Genomic DNA, 18,895 nt, shown 5'->3' with positions numbered 1-18,895 from the left:
TCCTTACTGCGGAAATGTGAGGCCTGTATCACGTTCCAACGCCATAATTTCGAACACCTTTTTTGATTACGATTGTTGTCTTTTTTGTTCTTATTTATTAGTTTCTGCTATTCTAAGCATAATAAACATGTTTTCTCACCCTATTCGTATCCTTCCTTTATTGCGTTTTGTGTCGTCACTACCGTGCCAGGAAACCTTTTCCGACACTGCACTACTATGCGATTTTCCATCGTCTAGGCTTACTCTATCTCTCCTGAATGTTTGCCACAGATTTGGCAAAACACCCTATATATATTGTTCTTTCTTTGGATCCTTACTTTACAGTATTATTGAAAGACATACAGGTAGTTGTACAATGCAGAACAGTTGAAGATGAATAAAAAACACTTAATGCCTTAATCTCTGTTAACGTGTTCAAAGATATTGAGATAATTATCTGTTGCCTGATAATGATAATCTATTATCTGATCTATTGAGATAATTATCTATGCCTAGAGTGAAGAAATAAGAATAAGCACTCCCATGTCAGGAGAATGCAATCTTTAAACATGTACATAGTTATACCTATATTTGGATAATCATTCTCTATATAATATATCGTATTAAAAGTTCATTTATTTTACATAATGTACAATGTTGTTTCCCCTTGTTATTACTTACCTTTGTAATGCTAATTGATGCACATCTGACTAGTAATCGGAAGAACGGGAGTTCGAATCCAGCGAAGACAGGCGGATGTTTCGAGTTTCCAGCTTCAGTAGACATATAAATGGAGCCTGAATAAACTATGGTAGACGATAATTCTTCACGACTCGGACCGTTACTGGATCACCTTTCTGACAGTTCACCCTTTACATGGAAGACAATGTAAAAGATTTTCACCTTCTTCTTTGCGTGCACAGGATGTAAGCGGAAGTACATCTGGCTAGCAATCGAAAGATCTAAAGTTCGAATATGGCGAGGGCATAGCTGATTATTCATGCCACCTGATCCGAGAAAACACCTATTAGCTCTACAAATGTAAATGATTTTTATGCAAATATGTCTGTCATGTATACAGTACCCACTTCCAAGTGCTGAGAACTTTCATGAATTGCATTTATGTGACTCATGTCTGGTTCCTCCCTAATTCTATTTCCTAAGGACTTCTTCATACAGGCAAGGTGGCAAGGGCATCACAAGCCAAGAAACATTTTCTATAAGCATGAAGGCAACATCTAAGTTAGAAGTTAACGAGATGAAGGCAACATCTAAGTTAGTAAGTTAGAAAATGTCAAACTGGCAATCTAACGAATAATCAAAGGATCAAAGTGTTTATTTATTTTAAAGTCGTCTTGTCCTGTAAAAGGAACTAATTCTGCCTTAAGTAAATTACAGTTTGGCCAATGTATACTAAATTCTGATATATACGGAAATATCTGATAAGGGACATATAAAGTGGTTATTGAGAGTTGGAAATAGAGCTATAGTTCTTTTCAAAATAACCAGTAATTTGAAGTCTACATGAATTTTTAAACTCATTTACAACGGTTTTATTTTTTTGAATGGAGATTTGGCCGATAAAATTCATTTATTCTTTATAAATTAAAAAAACATTTCAGGTATACTGTTTTGTTGAAAAACTTATGACTAGTAATAAAGCAGAAGTTGCATTTTATTTACTTATTAATTACTTATTAGGGTGAAAACTAGAGTTAGACAACCCGCTCCGAAACGGATTCAAAGAACCGATTCACCTTACTGAGCGAATGAATAGCTGGTTCCAGGAAACGGAATAGTAGTTCCTTTACAGTTCACGGAGAGCTCTTGCTGGAAGCGTGCCAGGAAAGAGATGCAGTATTCTTCCACGAACTAATTTACTTTACTTAGCGAACCGACGCTTGATCCAAAGAGAGAGAAGCTTTTTTAGAGAACACCCCCCAAAAGTTCTTGATGAAACCATACCAAGAAAGTTCGATTTATACTTTAGAAGAGAAAAGAATGTTTTTTTTTACCATTTTAAAAGTAAGTTTATCCTTTTCCAACTTATGACATTTTTTCCTAGAATTTTATTGTTAGTTCTATGCAGAAAGACGAATTTAAGGAATATCAGTTGGGAAAATACATTTGAAAGAAATCAGTTCTAGGAGTTAGCATTTGATTGAGTCGATTCCTCCGATCCTATTGCTCGTTCGATTCTTTCTACTTTTTGCTCCATCCTCACCAACCACTCTTGATTCACCTCTTGTTCCCAAAATTTTCATCAAGTTTATTGTTTTTGAGCAGAGATTCATAAGAAAGAATTGATTTACTTCAGTGAGGGAACGTTTCCGAAATGATACCAGAAAACAAGGTTTTACCCATCTCTAGTGGAAACAGAAAGTACTTTTGAAATTAGATAACAATTTTTATATAGATAATAATTTCCTGTAATCTTTGCACTTCTTGTAAGTATGACTAAATCATGGAGAGTTTGCAGATTTATATCAGGCTGAGATAACCATTGCTACAAAAATAGGAAATATATATAATTTTACATTATTTCGAGTATAAAAGTCTACATACTTTGAATTCAGGAATCAAAGTCTTATAAAAAGGGAGGAAAAAAAATGATGTAAATTTCATTCTTATGCAAATGAAGTATTCAAAATGTTCTGCAGCCTATTCTAAAGAAAATGTAAACTTGAAGTCAAATATTTATCTTAGATATAGTGAAAAAGAGAACCTGAAGTGTTACTACATAAAAATATTCAGCAGAATTGTTTAGATTAATTTTGAAATCTTTTGTCGCGAATAAAAGTTTAAATCTTGATGCTGATTTAGACTCCATGAAACGAATTTAAAATTTGCCTGACTTCAAAAATTCCAAATTCCTTTAACAAATTTCCGCTTGACTTTTTTTAGAACATATTTTAAGATAAAACTTAAAAAAGGGCAGAAGCAGAAATAAAACATAATGAATTTCACTAAAAATGGGATTTACAAAATTTTATTTCGCAGATGAAAGATAATGATAGTCTTTATCGCTTGTTTATTATTGAGGAAAATAATACGATTTCGCTGTCAGAACATCTAATTCTTTCATTAAGACTGATATGATTTTAAAATGAAATAAAATAAACTATTTCTGATATAACCGAACTTTTTGTATTATTTTGAAGTATAAGTTACGACATTATGCTCTGGCCCACCAGCGGCCGAGCGGTAAAGTCGCTGAACACTGGTAGTTCGGCCCGAGGTTCGACTCCCGCGAACGGGCTGGCTGCATGGGCGTTTTCGTGGTTTTCCCCATGTGTAACATGTATACGAGCCAGTTTCCCTTAGAAAGTCCTCCACGAAGGCATCCCTCCTGTTAGGCAGATAGCCCTCGAGGCTTTGCCATAATCACACACACACACACATTATGCTCTGAATAGAATGAATGTCATTTAACTATCTATCTAAATAACTGCATACTACCAAACTCAGCTGTCGATGACTGTATGCAATAACTCAAGCCTAATTATCACAAATGTAACGTTCGATGCTTATTCTAAATACATCAGGGGATTGCGGTTTGCTTTTATCAACCACTGATTTTAAATAAACTCGCAAAATGTAATCTAAGCGTAATCTAATCTAAAGGAGTGAAATACATCTTCTGGGAGGCCACTAACAGTTGCATTTATGGAATTATCCTTTCATCAATTTTTTTTAGTGCATCGATAGTGGCGTTAGAAGTGTGACATGTGGTACCATCCTTTTGGACCCATACTGAACCATACGTTCCAAAAATCATTGTTCTCCAAATTTGGTCTAGAAAATTTTTTTATCATCATTTGGTATCGTTCACCTGTTACTGTAATTGCGTCTTCTCCTTCATTTTTGGGGGGGGGGGGTTACGCCATAAGCCCCATCATACTGTAAGGATTATGTTCATTTTATTAACAGTTAAATTTTGAGTTAAACGTCCTTTCCTATTGATTCTTACTTCAACTTACCACTTCCGGCCAGAACGTCTAAATGTTAATCAGGAAGAGCGGTATATAATTGCGAAGTTCTGCTGTCTTAGTGAGAGAGATACCAGATATTCTGGCTAGCACGTGTCCGCCGTTTTAGGCTACTCTCTCGTAAGCTATTACTACGCTCGGCCGTACTTTAGGCCCTTGATAGCTTTGAAGTCAATTAGCGTTTAGGCCCGTTCCCACTGGGGTTTATCTGAGCTAACGGAGTCAGTTCCATGTGTCGACTAGCTCCGCTGTGCCTGCAGTTCAGATTTTTCAACTTGCCGCCCTATGGAAAGAAACTGGTTTTGGAGATGGGTCGGTTACGTCAATTGTGTTCGTTAGCTCAGATAAACCCCAATGGAAACGGCGCTTTAAGGGGCCAACTCTGTTAAAATCTTGATAGCTTCGGCTAAATCTCCTTAGTTAAGATTAGTTAGTAGTTAGTTTAATTCTTAGTCTCTTAAGTTCAAGCCTAAGTGTCGGCTTTATTGTACAACTCCAAGACGGAGTTTTGTTAAACTTTAATTGGAATAATAAACGGTTACTTTACCCTTCTATCTTGTTGTTTCCTGTCACACGAACTCAAGCGATTATTCGCTTATCAGTTCTTAAAATTCTTCACTTCCAACAGTAACTTAGAATTACACAGTGGGGAATCCTAAAATACATTGACCTTTCCTGAATACAGGGACTTCTCGTGTATCTTTTATGGATTGTCTTCACGCAAGAAAGCACAATTTTGTATGTAACATATCCAATCAAGTAGAAATGAACTTCATCTGAAAAGATTTTGGTCAATATCAAAGTTCTGGAAGCATGTATATAGCCATGATGAATTATTAGAGCATAATAAATAAAAAAAATAGTGACAGTGATAACGCTCTAAATATATTTTCCATTTCGTTTTAAACTCTTATCATTCTTACTGGAATACCATTTATAATTAGAGAAAAATCCATCAAGGCAAAATTTCGAAAAAGCAGCACTTATACTTGGCACGTTTTTAAGAAATTACAATAATTTTTTTAAAAGGAGTTAGTATTCAGTATTTCTCAAAATTAATAAGACAAATACCATAACAGAATAAAAACCAAACGATTCTTCAAGAGATAAAATAATGTGCAATATTACAATCATCTTTCTTTAAATACAGTAGTACTACGAATACTCTTAAAATTATTAGTTGAATAATATTTTTAAAATTTGAATATATTTGGTGAGGTGTAAGGTGTATTTAATTATGGCAATCTGCTTAAGGGAAGAGATGCCTTCGTGGAGGACTTTCTAAGGGGAACTGGCTCGTATACACGTTACACATGGGTAAAACCACGAAAACGCCCATGCAGCCAACCCGTTCGCGGGATTCGAACCTCGGATCGAACTACCAGTGTTCAGCGACTTTGCCGTTCGGCCGCTGGTGGGCTTGAATATATTTGAAATTATATTACGTATATATTATAGTAAAAATAAAAGTGATTGATTCACAATCAAGATACTGAAGATATTCATAAGTGACAATTGAAGATATTTACAACTGAAGATAAATTACATATATTATATTTTGCTTAATGGCAATACTTACCAAAATTGTGAATGATGCAAGTATTGCATTAGAACGAAGGCCTGACGCTAGGCATTTTTGCGCCCGGTGTAGTCTCTTCTATCCCAAATTTTGCAACGGGTGTAACTCTAAATTAAAAAATATTGTCACTCAATTCTAGTGCCTCTTCTAAATTAAAAAAAATTTGCTGTTTGATGCTTTTCTAAATTTTAAAATTTTTGCTGCCCCTAGCGCGTGCCAATCTGTGCGTATGCTCTGGTTGCACCGACTCTAGAGCTGGGCCGTGGGTGAAACATAACCTACCTTACTTCTGTAAGACATTTTGAAAAGATTCATTAAATTCTACAATGTACATTTCGGAAAAAAATGGGGCAGTTCTGCATCTTCCGTTCTATCTATTGGACCAATTGACGAAATGCCAATTTGCGTTTTTCATGTCTCGAAAGCGCGAGTAATATGTATTAGATTTATATATAGCATTGTTCTAATATAGGTATTTGGCACAGAATCGGACTTTTACTGAAGTGGCATGCCAATTATTTCCATATATCGATTCAACGACTCAAATTATGCCAAACTGTCAAATTTCGTAAAACTCGCACGAGCAGTTTTTTAAAAATTAGTTCTAAAATTTTTATCTCCTCAATGTAGTTGAATTTGGTATATATTTATTAATATCTCTTTTTATTAAACTTATTTGATTCTTCCTTTTACATTTCAAAATTCAGGTTCATTACAAATAAAATGCTCCCATTTTTTATGATTTATTTTTAAAATTTGTATTTTAAAATAATTTTTATAAATTTTTCAAAAGAAATTTTGAATTATAATCTATAAAATTTTTACCATCATCTTAAAGTAGACGTATTTCTAAACATACCTGCAAACAATTACAGTTTTTTATTCAAAATTTCCGAAGATATATGTGAATTTATATATTGGCGCGTTTTGAAATTTGGCATATTTGTTAAAAGCAATAATAACATTAAATTTGGTTTAGGCACTTTGTTAAAATTATTTGGAAGTAGGAACGATGCGAATTTTTTTCTGTTCACGAACAATGGAAATGGAAAGACAAATAATTTGTCATATATTAAGAAGTTCGCCAAGTGAATTATTCTTGGCGAAAAATGAAACAAAATGCACCAAGATAAAATTTTGAATTTCTCTGTAAATCTCTCTCCAAATTTTGCAAAATTTAAAATTTAGGTATAATTTGAGTCGTAGAATCGAAATATGGAAAACAATTGGCATGTCTTTTCAGAAAAATTCCGATTTTGTGTCAAAATACCTCTATTAGAACAATGCTATATATAAACCTAGTACATATCCTAATCCGCGCTTTGGAGACATGAAAAAGGCAATTTGAATTTCGTCAATTAGCCCAGTAGAGCGGGAGATATAGGAACTGTTCCATTTTTTTTCCTTTTGCGCAGTGAACTGTTTCAATGTTCAATGTTCATTCCAAATTCAACTTCAACAGTTGTTAAAATTTACGTTTAGCATTAAATTACAAACGAAACGCAGTTAATAATATTTTAAGAAGGAAAAGACATAACTTTCTTTAAAAGCGAACTGTTTGTTTTGATTAAATGTGTGCTGGCCAAGTCTTGAAGCCGGTTTTGTAGCCTATTATAGTTGCTTCAAATGAGTAACAGAAATCTTCATAATTAATAAACGTCAAAATTTTTTGTAATTAATTAGTAATAAAAAGGATCGGTAAATTTTGAAATAGGAGTAGCAGTTTTAATTTCAAAAGCTATTTCCACTGCTTATATATTTAATTAAGTACATATCAAAAAGTAGTATTATATTTGTCTTTCGGAAATGGTTTTCTTTATTGTTATGATAATTATGATAAAACCTATTTAAGATTAATATTCTACAGTAATTTTTGATTTAACTACATTACGTAATACAGAATAATTGTTTTTAATTTATATATAAAAATAATATTCTCCTGAAACTTTTGTACCACAAAATATTGAAATATATTCAGCCTCTTTTATTAAAGATTTAACATATTAGCGCAACTTCATCAAATTTGCAAGTTAATCAAAAAGTATAAAATTTCAGAGTTTTCAATTAGCAATTAGATTTAAAAAATACCTGTAAAATTCGACTTGGATACCCATTTGAAATTCAATAACTTGGTAATGACTTTTAGAAAGCATTAAAGAAAGCTTTTACGAAAATTCAGCTTTTTCCGTCTTTCGCAAACACTATTCATGCTTACTTTACATCAGATGCCAATTATAAAGAATTTCATTTCGTATGTTAAGAAAAGTAAACATTAGAAAACCATTTTTATTCCTATTTCCTATTACCAGATTACGTCTCATTCTTTCACAAGTAACGATTCGTACAAATATTTACAAAACTGCACTATGTTTATTTAGGTGATAATAGTTTTTCATTCGTATTCAATAACGATCCGCCTGATTAATTTCAAAGGAGGTTTATATACTGAAAATCTAAAATAGCTTTTATTATGAATTAATGTAATAACTAAGAGAAATGTAAAGACATTTTGCGTGGAAATATTTTTTAAAACTTCTTTAGAATTCAATGGGGAAATGTTTATTATTACTTCGCGTAAATTGAATTTTTGCTGTTATTGAAGCTTCCGTGATAGAATTTTCATTTTTTATCCCTTTATCTAATGAAGAGAGATTCTACAAAAGCAAATTTCATTAAAGTGAGAATATTTCATATATAAATCAAGAGACTTAAAGAAACAAATAAAAATCAAAATATTGACAGTGATATATAACTTGTAAAGCAATGAAAAGAATCTCAAAAGCAGTACATTAAGAGCTTAAAAATAAATTTTTCTCTAAATAAAAGAAATCCACTCTTTGATCACTCATCCGGTAACTGAACATCAAACATAAAATGGATTGGCGCTCTGAAGAAAATTGATGAAATCTCGATTTTCTTTTTGATTTGAGGAAGGTACGTTTTTTTTAAAATTGAAAATAAATTAAGCACAAATATTTGATTTTAATTCCACAATCTTATTAAATTAACATTTATAATTCCTGTCACCTTTTCGAAATAAGCCGAAATTTCCTAAAATGTATTTCTATACTAGAACTGTTTTCTTTCTGCAACATTGTTTTCAGAAGTTATGTAAAATTCTTCGAAACATGAGATATAAGAGAATTTTGACAATTCTTTCAGCATAAAATTTTATGTTAATTTATTTCAAGATTCTAGACTTATGACTCCATGATGCATTCACAATGAGTTATTTATAACGTAGTAAAATTTAAAAAAATGTTTCTATTATGAAACTAGAAGGAAAAATCCTTTCAGAGAGATTTTTTAATATTGAAAAAATGGGGGGCAAAATTTAAAGAATTAATTTCTTAATATGAATATAGTTTTAATCCAAAAATCAAAATACAGCAAAAAATTGAGTTTGAAAACTTGCGATTACAGTATAATACGTCAAAGAGTTTATCATTAAAGCAAGCATAAAATGCAATAATTATGGTTTTCTTTTTATTTTATGCAGTGGTCTTGTCAGAGTAATTCATAAGGATTCCAAGAAATTTCGCAATTAGCAGAGATGAGATGTTGAGATAAAATATATTTTACATGAAAAAGAAAATATGGCTTAACGTGCTGTGCTGCGTATAACGCATAAGCTAAAATGTTCACCCAAGTATTTGAATTGTGTACGTTCTCGATAAATTTATCTGTATCCTAATAAATAAAATTCTTTAGCGGGTTACGGTGTTAGAAATACCAGTTGTTATTTAATACTGATGGCATTAACTTTAATAATAATTATACGGTACCTGAATATTTCATTTAAAGCGATCCGTTTGGTGTAAGCAACATGCTATTAGAAATTCAAAAGGTAAAATAAGAATTTGGAAAGGTAAATTAAATATATTGCGCCTCATGAAACAGCAACAGCTTGCGGAACTGAAAATTTATTACGCTGCGTAGTTGGGAAAAGCTAGAAAAATGTCAAAGTATCCATTAGCATAACATAACATCTTAACAGAATGAAGGAAAAAAAAAAAAAAAAAAACCGCTATTTCTAGTGTTACTGAAGTCCAAATTTCCAGAAAATTCTAGTTGAATTACAAGGGGCTAAATTGACAATTTTCTTTCTCAGAAGATAATGTGGTGAGACATTAGGTTATTTTGAAGTAAAAGAGAGGATAAATGAGCAATGCCATCTCCCGAACTCGAACCTGGACCTCTTGAGTATGCGCCGAGTGTGCTACCATTACACCACGAACGTTTTGTAGAAAGGAGGGAGACAATACCTTACATACTCCTGACGACTGGGGATTAGTGGACTCAATCGCCAAGTCCTGGTGGAGAAGAATCATTATCCACCACCTTTGTTAGCCACTGTAGAGTCATTAAGTTATTTTTTGGAGCTGAAAATATGAAAAATAATCAATGCCCTCTTCGGGACTCGAACCTGGTCCATTCGAATACGCTCCGAGTGTGCTACCGTTATGTGGTGTGTGTGTAAATCACTATCTAACTAGATACAAGTATCAAATGAAAGTTACATGTGCCCAATATTTACTGGCTTGGAAAAAGATATGTCGTACATTGCGTTGTATCCCTAAAATAGAGAATAATAAAATTACTTCACTTACCCCACATGAGACTTGCGGAGACACATTTCTTTTCTCAATCTCACTTTATTCAATTACTTAAGCAGTATCTGGATTAAATATATCAAATTGATAACATAGCACACAAAAAACACAAGAACGTCGCCGTCTAGTGAAGCTCGAAAGCAAAAATTATATCTTATTTCATAGCTCACTTTTCGTACTGGAAATATTTCTACGTTATCCACACACATTGCAGATGTTGCTTTATATACGCTTATTCTTTTTTACACACATTCTTCTGGTTAGCACAAGGTAATGACCACAAGGAAACGAGCCAATGACAATAGCAGCAATTTCTTGATGCGAAACACACATTAACAAGTTATTTCAAGACGGGTTAAATTTTAGCATATTTATTTCATAGCTGGATTAATTTTCAACATAATCTTTCAGGATAATTTGTGCAATTCTCATGCTGCTTCGCTCCTTCTTCTCCATGAAAAAAAAAAGACATCATTCCATGAGTGTGAGATGTGCAAAGTCCGCAGGCCCGCATACTCGTTCGAGACGTATTCAGCAAAGAGAGAATAAAACCTGTTTGGCGGGTATTTATATGCACGTGTAGTTCTGCAATTCCAATTAATGTTACGATAGTGTCCATGCTGATGAACTGCGTGTTGTGAGAAACTTCCCTTCTCACACGTTACACCACGAAGGCAGGCGGAGAGGATGGAGAAAATGCCTTATAAATTATCAGCCTGCAATATGACGATTTATTGTCGTTTTTATTTCAAAATAAGTAGCAAAACATAGAGGCAGAACTGAATTTCTGAAGTTTGACTGTATGAATAGTGACACGGCAGTGCCATATCTTATGAATAGTGACATGGCAGTGCCATATCTTCAATTTAAAATTGGTACCATATTTGAAATGATTTAATTTGGGGGCATCAATATTAATTTTATTAAAAGAATCTAAGCTCCTTTTTATTGACAAATCGATTTGAAAGCGAGGCATTCCTTTATACGAATTTCTGCTGCAAAGGAATTTCAGAAGCTCGCTGCACCATTCGTCCTCTTTTTCATCAGATAGTTATGATAAATGATCCGAAATTCTTCCTCAAGGCTGAAGGTATTCATCACCTATAAGCTTAAACCTGAGCGAACGTGTCTGCTTAAAATCTAGTGCTATTTTTCTCTGTATTTTTCGAAGAAAATTTCTGACATATCGCCTAAAAAATTCCCTTCTAATTCATGTACGTGTTATGAAATTTATTATGATGGTAAATCTAGCTTCTTGTTTTAACAATTAGAAGTTAGTCAATTTCTTAAAAATGTCGTAATTTTAATGCTATGATGTGTTTGTGCAACACTGTATCTGAAGGCAATTAATTATAGTAGTTGACAGAAACTGCATGATTGCGGTTTCATCAAGTTTAAGTTGTGATGAGGACTGTCTGAAATTTCAGATTTGCTTCAAACATACAGTATTTATTTTTGAAAAAATAGTTTTTCAAGAAAAATTCAAAAACATTTTATAAAGCAAAATTACATGTAAAGAACTTTCAAAATTTAAATTTTATCTGAATAATGATCAGTAACAGTAACCTGAACAAGTAACAAAATGTTAAAATAAGAACTTTTAAACGAACTTTAGTTGACTTATAAGGTATTTCTTCCGCCCTCTTGGCCTGCCTTCGTCGGGTGGTGGTCTGCACGCTGAGCTCGTATTCCAGAGGTCCACGGATCGATTCCCGGCAAAGGCGTAGCATATTTTTCATCTCTTCTGCTTCCGAAATAAACCTAATGACTCTACAGACTTGCTAATAAATACAAACGGAATGAACGATAAAAACTTGAGTTAGGAAACATAAATATAACGGATTCTTTGTACGATATTATCTGCGGTAAACATTTGTAGCCGGACCCATTTAGACCACGGACAGATATAGAAATATTATTATCTTGTAGAAAAGATTTGGTATTGTATGATTTAAAACGATTTAAATTCTGAATTTCTGAAATTAGAATTCTGCTGTTTCTGTCTGCGTTTGTTGTCCTTTAATGTATATCTATAATATTTTTTCATATCACGTTAAAGATCCTTTTTCAGACTTTTGATAAAAATCAAAGATTCATGGAAGAGATTCGTCTACCTTGAAAGTGAGATCTTAAGGTTTTCGTCATTGGTTATAAGCATTATCCATGTTTTTTATTCGGTGCAAGATTCATGTTGAAAATGTTCAAACGTTTTACACGCATTTTAGCCAAAACAAAAAGGATAGTAAAATAAAGTATTAAAGATACTAATTTTGCTTAATTGCCATCGCTACAAAAGATCTCTTACCATTTGCTCGGCAGTCTGTTTAGCTCACGCCGATGAAAATCGTTTATTAGAAACATTAGGTATTTTTTGGAAGCAGGCAAGATGAAAAATTAGCAACCGCTTTCACTGGGAATCGAACCACGGACCTCTGGACTACCGGCCCAGCGTGCAGAACCGCTACACTACGAAGGAACGCTAGGAAGGTGGGCGAAATATCAGGAAATTGTTTTGTATTGTTTCTTACATTCTCCATATCATCGAAAATTTGGGAAGCAACGGTTTTCTGTAATGACAGGAGGAGATAGTAACCAAATATTTCTCAGAGAAGAAAGAGTAATTTTTGCCGAATGATTAAAACAACACGAAGTCTCGTTAATCATGATGAAAGGCAATGCCTTACGACTAATGCATACTACCCACCTATATATTTGTTCCTTCAGTCACTTTACAAATGACAATGAAGTAAGCATTTATTAATTCCTGAGGTATGAGCACTTGGGCACCAGCGTCTTTTGCGCTCTGTTTACGGCCTTTGAGAACCTTCAAGAAGTCAACCAAATATGCAAGAATTTCTGGAGAAAGTTATCATTAAAGAAGGTTGCAACCACCATCAGATTTCACAGGATAAAGGCAATACAAGCGCCCAGTCGGGCAGCTTTGCGTTTGCCATTTTGATGAATTGTCATTGGATCCTTTTGGATTTTTCTCCATTCTTGTCAAGTTTTATTATCTGCCAGATACCTTTGGCCTTTTTTCTCTTGGTACCTCTATTCTTTTCCTTTCCTCCGTTTTCTCTTCAGAGATATTATCCTTGTCCAGATTTTACTATGTCATGTCCCCCAGGGCTTGATCTCATGAACCAGCAACGTTGCGTCAAGCAATAGTTCGGTATATCTAAATGTCTAAGTCGGGCAGCTTCTGCTGATCCATTCTGCTGTGGATTCCCTCATTTTATAGTCTCTGTACGAACCCGTCCCTAACACAATTATAAAAAGGTCGCTTAGGGTACATGCTAACTTTAAGGAAATGTATAGCAATGGCCGGAGTGTATTTCATGAAATACCTTAGCATCAGTGTAATTGTAGTCATTTAAAATCTCGAGATGATGTGCCTTGAATTATTATAATAGTTATATATATATATATATATATATATATATATAAATTCAATCACTTAACGGACCTACAGTTTTGGCCTAACTTAATTTGCCAGTTTGGCATCACGATTCTTACTTGAGTAAAAGACGAAACACCTTCGCATTTATTAATTATTTTTCATTGAACGGGAGTTGGTTTGTTCCCCTTGAGTCAACTAATTTCCGATCAATGACGATAACTACTTGGTTTATTTAAGTTCTCTTTCAAAGTTTGAATTTTTGTTATTCACGATTTAAATTCAAGTCCCCTTAAAATATTTTTTCATGATTAATATTCAAGTTCCTTTTAAAAAACAATTTTCGGAATTAAAATTCCTACTTCTGGATTACCTCATTTTGATACATTCTACTAAATTTATATTAGGAGATAATATAATCAATATTTCTTTAGTAAATAAATTATTATTATCTTACTTTGCAGCTATTGCACAAGTATTAGAAAAACTTGTTTTCGATTTCAATGAATTTTAGTTCATTCCATATATATATATATATATATGTCTGTGAAATCTGATAATTTGAATTTTTGATGAATAGAGAGTCAGAGTGTCTTTAAAATAAATGTAGTCTATTAAAATTATGAATACATTAGTTGTGTACAAATTTGTGCACTATCATTTATTAGTGAGAGGAGAATAAGAGCGGGAAAAAACAAAAAGAGGGCCTTTGTGTATTTTGTATCGATCAAATGTTTGAGAACATCATATTTTATATCGATCAAATGCTTGATAACATCTTACTGTCATTAAAAATCAAATGCTTTCTGCAAATCATATAAACGATTATTGTGTGCAGTCTGCTAAGCAGGCTGCGGTTTATCACAATGCTTAGTATGTGAAGAGCATAATTTACAGAAACTTGCCTGGAGTACGAAATAGCATCCTTAAGCAGATTAATGATGGTAAGTGAACAAACAGCCAGCAAGAAAACTGGCCTACATGAAATGGCGTTCGCTTAGCTCTCTTCCTTTCCTTATAATAAAGTGAATCTGTAATTTCTGTATTACTTGTCTATGTCACCAGGAAGTGAGAAAAACAAACAGGACGAACAAATACAAAATAGGGCATGGCATGTCAGTTATAAACATGATTATTTATGCCATCGTGTGTTAAACCTTCGCTCGGTATCAGTGAAATAATAATACCGCAAAATGTCTAAACAAGAAAAATTAATTTGGAGATAAGAACGTCATTCTAAAAATACTGCAGAATATCTCTCCACATTTCTTTCTATGTCGTTTTATCAAGTAACAGCAGATCTGCTTTACAGATAATTTCAAATCTGTGATCAATTGTTTCGAGATCAGACCTGTATTGAGAATGGAGACTCAGGCTCGTAGATCATGTTAGATTACTTGAATATGACAAAATACAAGAAGATTATCTCTCTAAACCGAGGGATGCTTCCATGGAAGACTTTCGAAGGGGATATGGCTCTTTTTCCTGTAGCACATGGAAAAAATCACGAAACGTGCCATGCAGTCAACTGGTTAAACTATATTTGAAACTGGTCGAAATTTTTTACAAATCCATTGCCGTAGGATGCTTGTGGATTATAAAGCTTTGTATTTTATTATTTAAACATATCCCATAAATAATCTTGGCCCGAGTGTAATAGTCTTTCAATGAAATTGCTTTCAGTTTCATTTATAACACTCTTGTGAATGACAGAAGATTCGAACAGGTTTGGGAGTCAATACTCTTGTGAATGGCAGAAGTTGTGAATAGGTTTTTCGAGTCTTGGAAACGAGTTTTCGTGTCTTAAAAATCTTCCAAAATGTCATCATGCTAGAAGGAAACTATCAGCTATCGCAAAAATCATAGACAGAAATTCATTCTAGCAATTAAAAATTGCAAGAAATATAGCGTAAAAAATTCTACAGAAAAATGGCCCACATTATTAAACAAACAAATAAAAACATAATGTATAAAAATTTTACACAAAATGCAAATAAAATCTGCATAAATATTTCTATAAATAACAATAAGCTATCAATAATACTAATTTAATAAATATCAATACAGGAAAACGTCAAAATTTTAATTTAAAAACTGAAATTTAGTATGATATTAGTTTAAAAATTACAAAATATTCTAATCAGAAGGCGGCGATGATCAGAAGGCCAATTATAATCAGTTTTAATCAAGGATTAAAACTGAGAATCTCTCTCTTATTTTGTTTTCATCCACAGTTCACAGTTGAAAAATATTTACTTAAAACCAGTTTTAATTCATATTTTGTACTATCACGCAATTAAAAGTAGTAATGTAACTCAATTAATTCAATAGGCACGTCAAAACTACTTTGAAGTCGATAAAACTCAGTGATAACTCAGTGATGAGTATAACTTTGCATTAGTTCGAAATAAAGCAAAGGTTGAAAAATTTACATATGTAATCTTCTAATATGCAAATGGGTAGTGGATTCAAAAATTATTTTCGCACTACAATATACTTCGAGAACTTACTTCAAGTTCATAAAATATATGAATTATCATATTATAATTTTTCATACACATAATCACATAATTTGACACATAGCTCTCCTTCGCTTCGTGTTTAGCATTAACTATTTGATTTTCATAGAGACCAGAATAACCAGAATACAACTAGAACAAAATAGTATCCACATTTCAAACTATTCACTATCATTGAGCCGGGACTATGTTGAGGGTGATAAGACAGCTAAATGGTCGATGGTTAGGTCCATTGGTTTGTAATTAATGTTTTGTCGGAACATTTCAGGCATTTATTAAAAATAATTTCAAACGGCATGAGGTGCTTAGATAATTAGAACTAGAAATATTAAAAGTTTTCTGTTTTTAACCTCTAGAATTTTTATGATATGACATTTTTACGTTTGGAAAACAAGCTCAGTCTTTCATGATTTATAATGTAGGAGATGTACGTTTATAAAAGAATTTAGTTTTTAGGATAATGCAACCACTCTTATCTTTCGATTTAGAAAAGTCACAGATAAAGCATTATCCATTCTATTTCATGAGCTGATAAAAATTAAATATGTTATTTAAAAGTGATGCGAATTTTTATATATCTAATATTAACAAAGTTTGATTATTGGTACTTAGATTCTCAATCTCTTAGATTATTAAATACTCATATTTCACACATATATATTTCTAGATATTTTTGCCTTTTCACAACGGATATTCCAAAATACTATGCTTCGTAAAAAGTGAACTTTTTATTTTACTTGATCCTTCTATCGTACTTGAAACCACGAGAGATTCAAATTCTTTTTATGACTTTTGCGATTATCAGATAAATCCGAATCACATGCGAAAGAAAAAGTGAATCTTACATTTGACAATTTAATGCCAGAATCTCTGGAAACGTGTTCAAAGGGAGGAACAAAACTTTAAGGAATGCCATTAACAGATATGGTATTCAAAACCTAATAAAGCATTTCACTCTTTTCTTATTCTTAAGCTAAAAAACTTACTTTAAATGAAACCATTTGCAATATATCACACATTTATCCCTCTCATCCAGCATTTTTGCTTTTTCGCGAAACATTAATGTTTTTCAAAAGGAAAGAGGCAAAATGTATTTTTACTCGAAGCTAAAAAATGAATTCAGTAAAATTTACGTTCCTGGTATAATAAATCTCTCGAGGGCTATAATCGCTTTCTCCTGAAACTAGAAATTTCGTTGCGATATTTTTTAATCTGCTTTCGAAAAGAATGTTCTGCATATTTCTTAAGGAAGGATCTTTAGAATAAGAAATTATTTCTGTCAGTTACTTGAAAGCACTGTCTTTGTTGTGTTCAGAAAATTTAGAAGAACGAGAAAATATTTCACATTTTCGTATTTGAAATTTTTTAATAAACACAAGGTATGGCGTATGTGTATAAATATATACCTTGGATATTTTAAAATGTTTCATGTACACATTCATTCGCGGATATATATATATATACTTATGACTATAAGTATATATATATACTTATGACTATAAGCTTAGGTAGAAGTAGTTAAATCTTCATCATGGATAAGTTAGAAGAAAATTAAATTTCGCTTAATAACCTGAAGTAGAAACTGAACTATAATTCTTATAAATGAACGTGCGGATCTTAGATAACCTCAAGGAGCAGCTGAAGTAATTAGAAGTGTATTTATCTTTGATTACTGCTTGCCCCTAGCTCTTATCATCGATGCTTAGACATATTAGGTTACATGAAGTCCGAGCTACCGAGAAAATATGTATTTTGTAAGAAATAATCATAGTACTTTCTGGTTTGCAAAAATTATTTAATTTCAGTAACCATAATTTTCCATGTTGTATCTATGACTTTTGCATTACTTTAATGCAATCGAAGGGTTAAAATTGCGAAGTGAGTAAAAAATAGACAAATGTAGATATGAATTTTATGGGATAGTCAATATCTAATACAAGAATGAATGACAAATTTGATATCTATAGCAGCGGTTCTCAACCTTTTGACTAACGTGTACCAGCTAAAGAAAAACCGAAAACTTTAGTACCACCACCACATTTTACAATGATTATTTTTCAATTTCTCGATAGAAATATAAAAAAAAATATTTTGCCATTTTCGCAACCTATTGGTTATTCGTTTTAAATATGCACACCTAGAAATATTAGATTAAAAATTGGTTATCATTTTAATCATCAAACTTTAAGTTATACTATTTTAATTCTAAAATTTAGTTTGAAATTTGGGTCTGTTTAAGAGAGATCAATTTCTTTATGTCTGGTCTTATTTCACTTAACTTTAATTGTAAATTTCAATTCGGTTTTGTATTTATTTTTCAAATATAACACGAAAGAAAATGCTTGTTAACACAAATAGGTTGCGAAAAAAGAAATAAAAATTTGATAGCATTATTTGACATGCTTCTTTTTGTCAATTTTTGGCTGAACCAAGAAAATAAATCTTTTTTAGTCCAATGGGGAAATTTTCTCAGAAGGACTATTAATTTCCTTTTGGAATTTTGCGTTGATTCACTACAAGCGTTGTTTCACTTTTCAAATTGTTGCCACCAAATATTATCGCCACCAATTTACATTTATCTCATTGATCTAATTCTAAATTAAATGTACTTGCAGCTGCACATTGTGAAATTAGGGCAATAAATAAATTGAATAAAACTGCCGCTATTTTATTTATATTTATTGATTTTTGTGGTGAAATTTACACCTTTTCTGAAATCACAGTTAACTAATGAATCCAATCATTTCAGAAGGTGCATTTTTAAGTCTCAGAATAATAAGACCTTCATATGAAAGAAAACTTAACTTTTCCTTTGTCGT

Source organism: Stegodyphus dumicola, chromosome 12, assembly GCF_044657685.1.
Source record: "Stegodyphus dumicola isolate Sdum_Otavi_A_Nest chromosome 12, ASM4465768v1".
NCBI lineage: Eukaryota > Metazoa > Arthropoda > Arachnida > Araneae > Eresidae > Stegodyphus > Stegodyphus dumicola.
The sequence above is the reverse complement of the archived record's forward strand: the minus strand, read 5'-3'. Positions refer to the sequence as shown.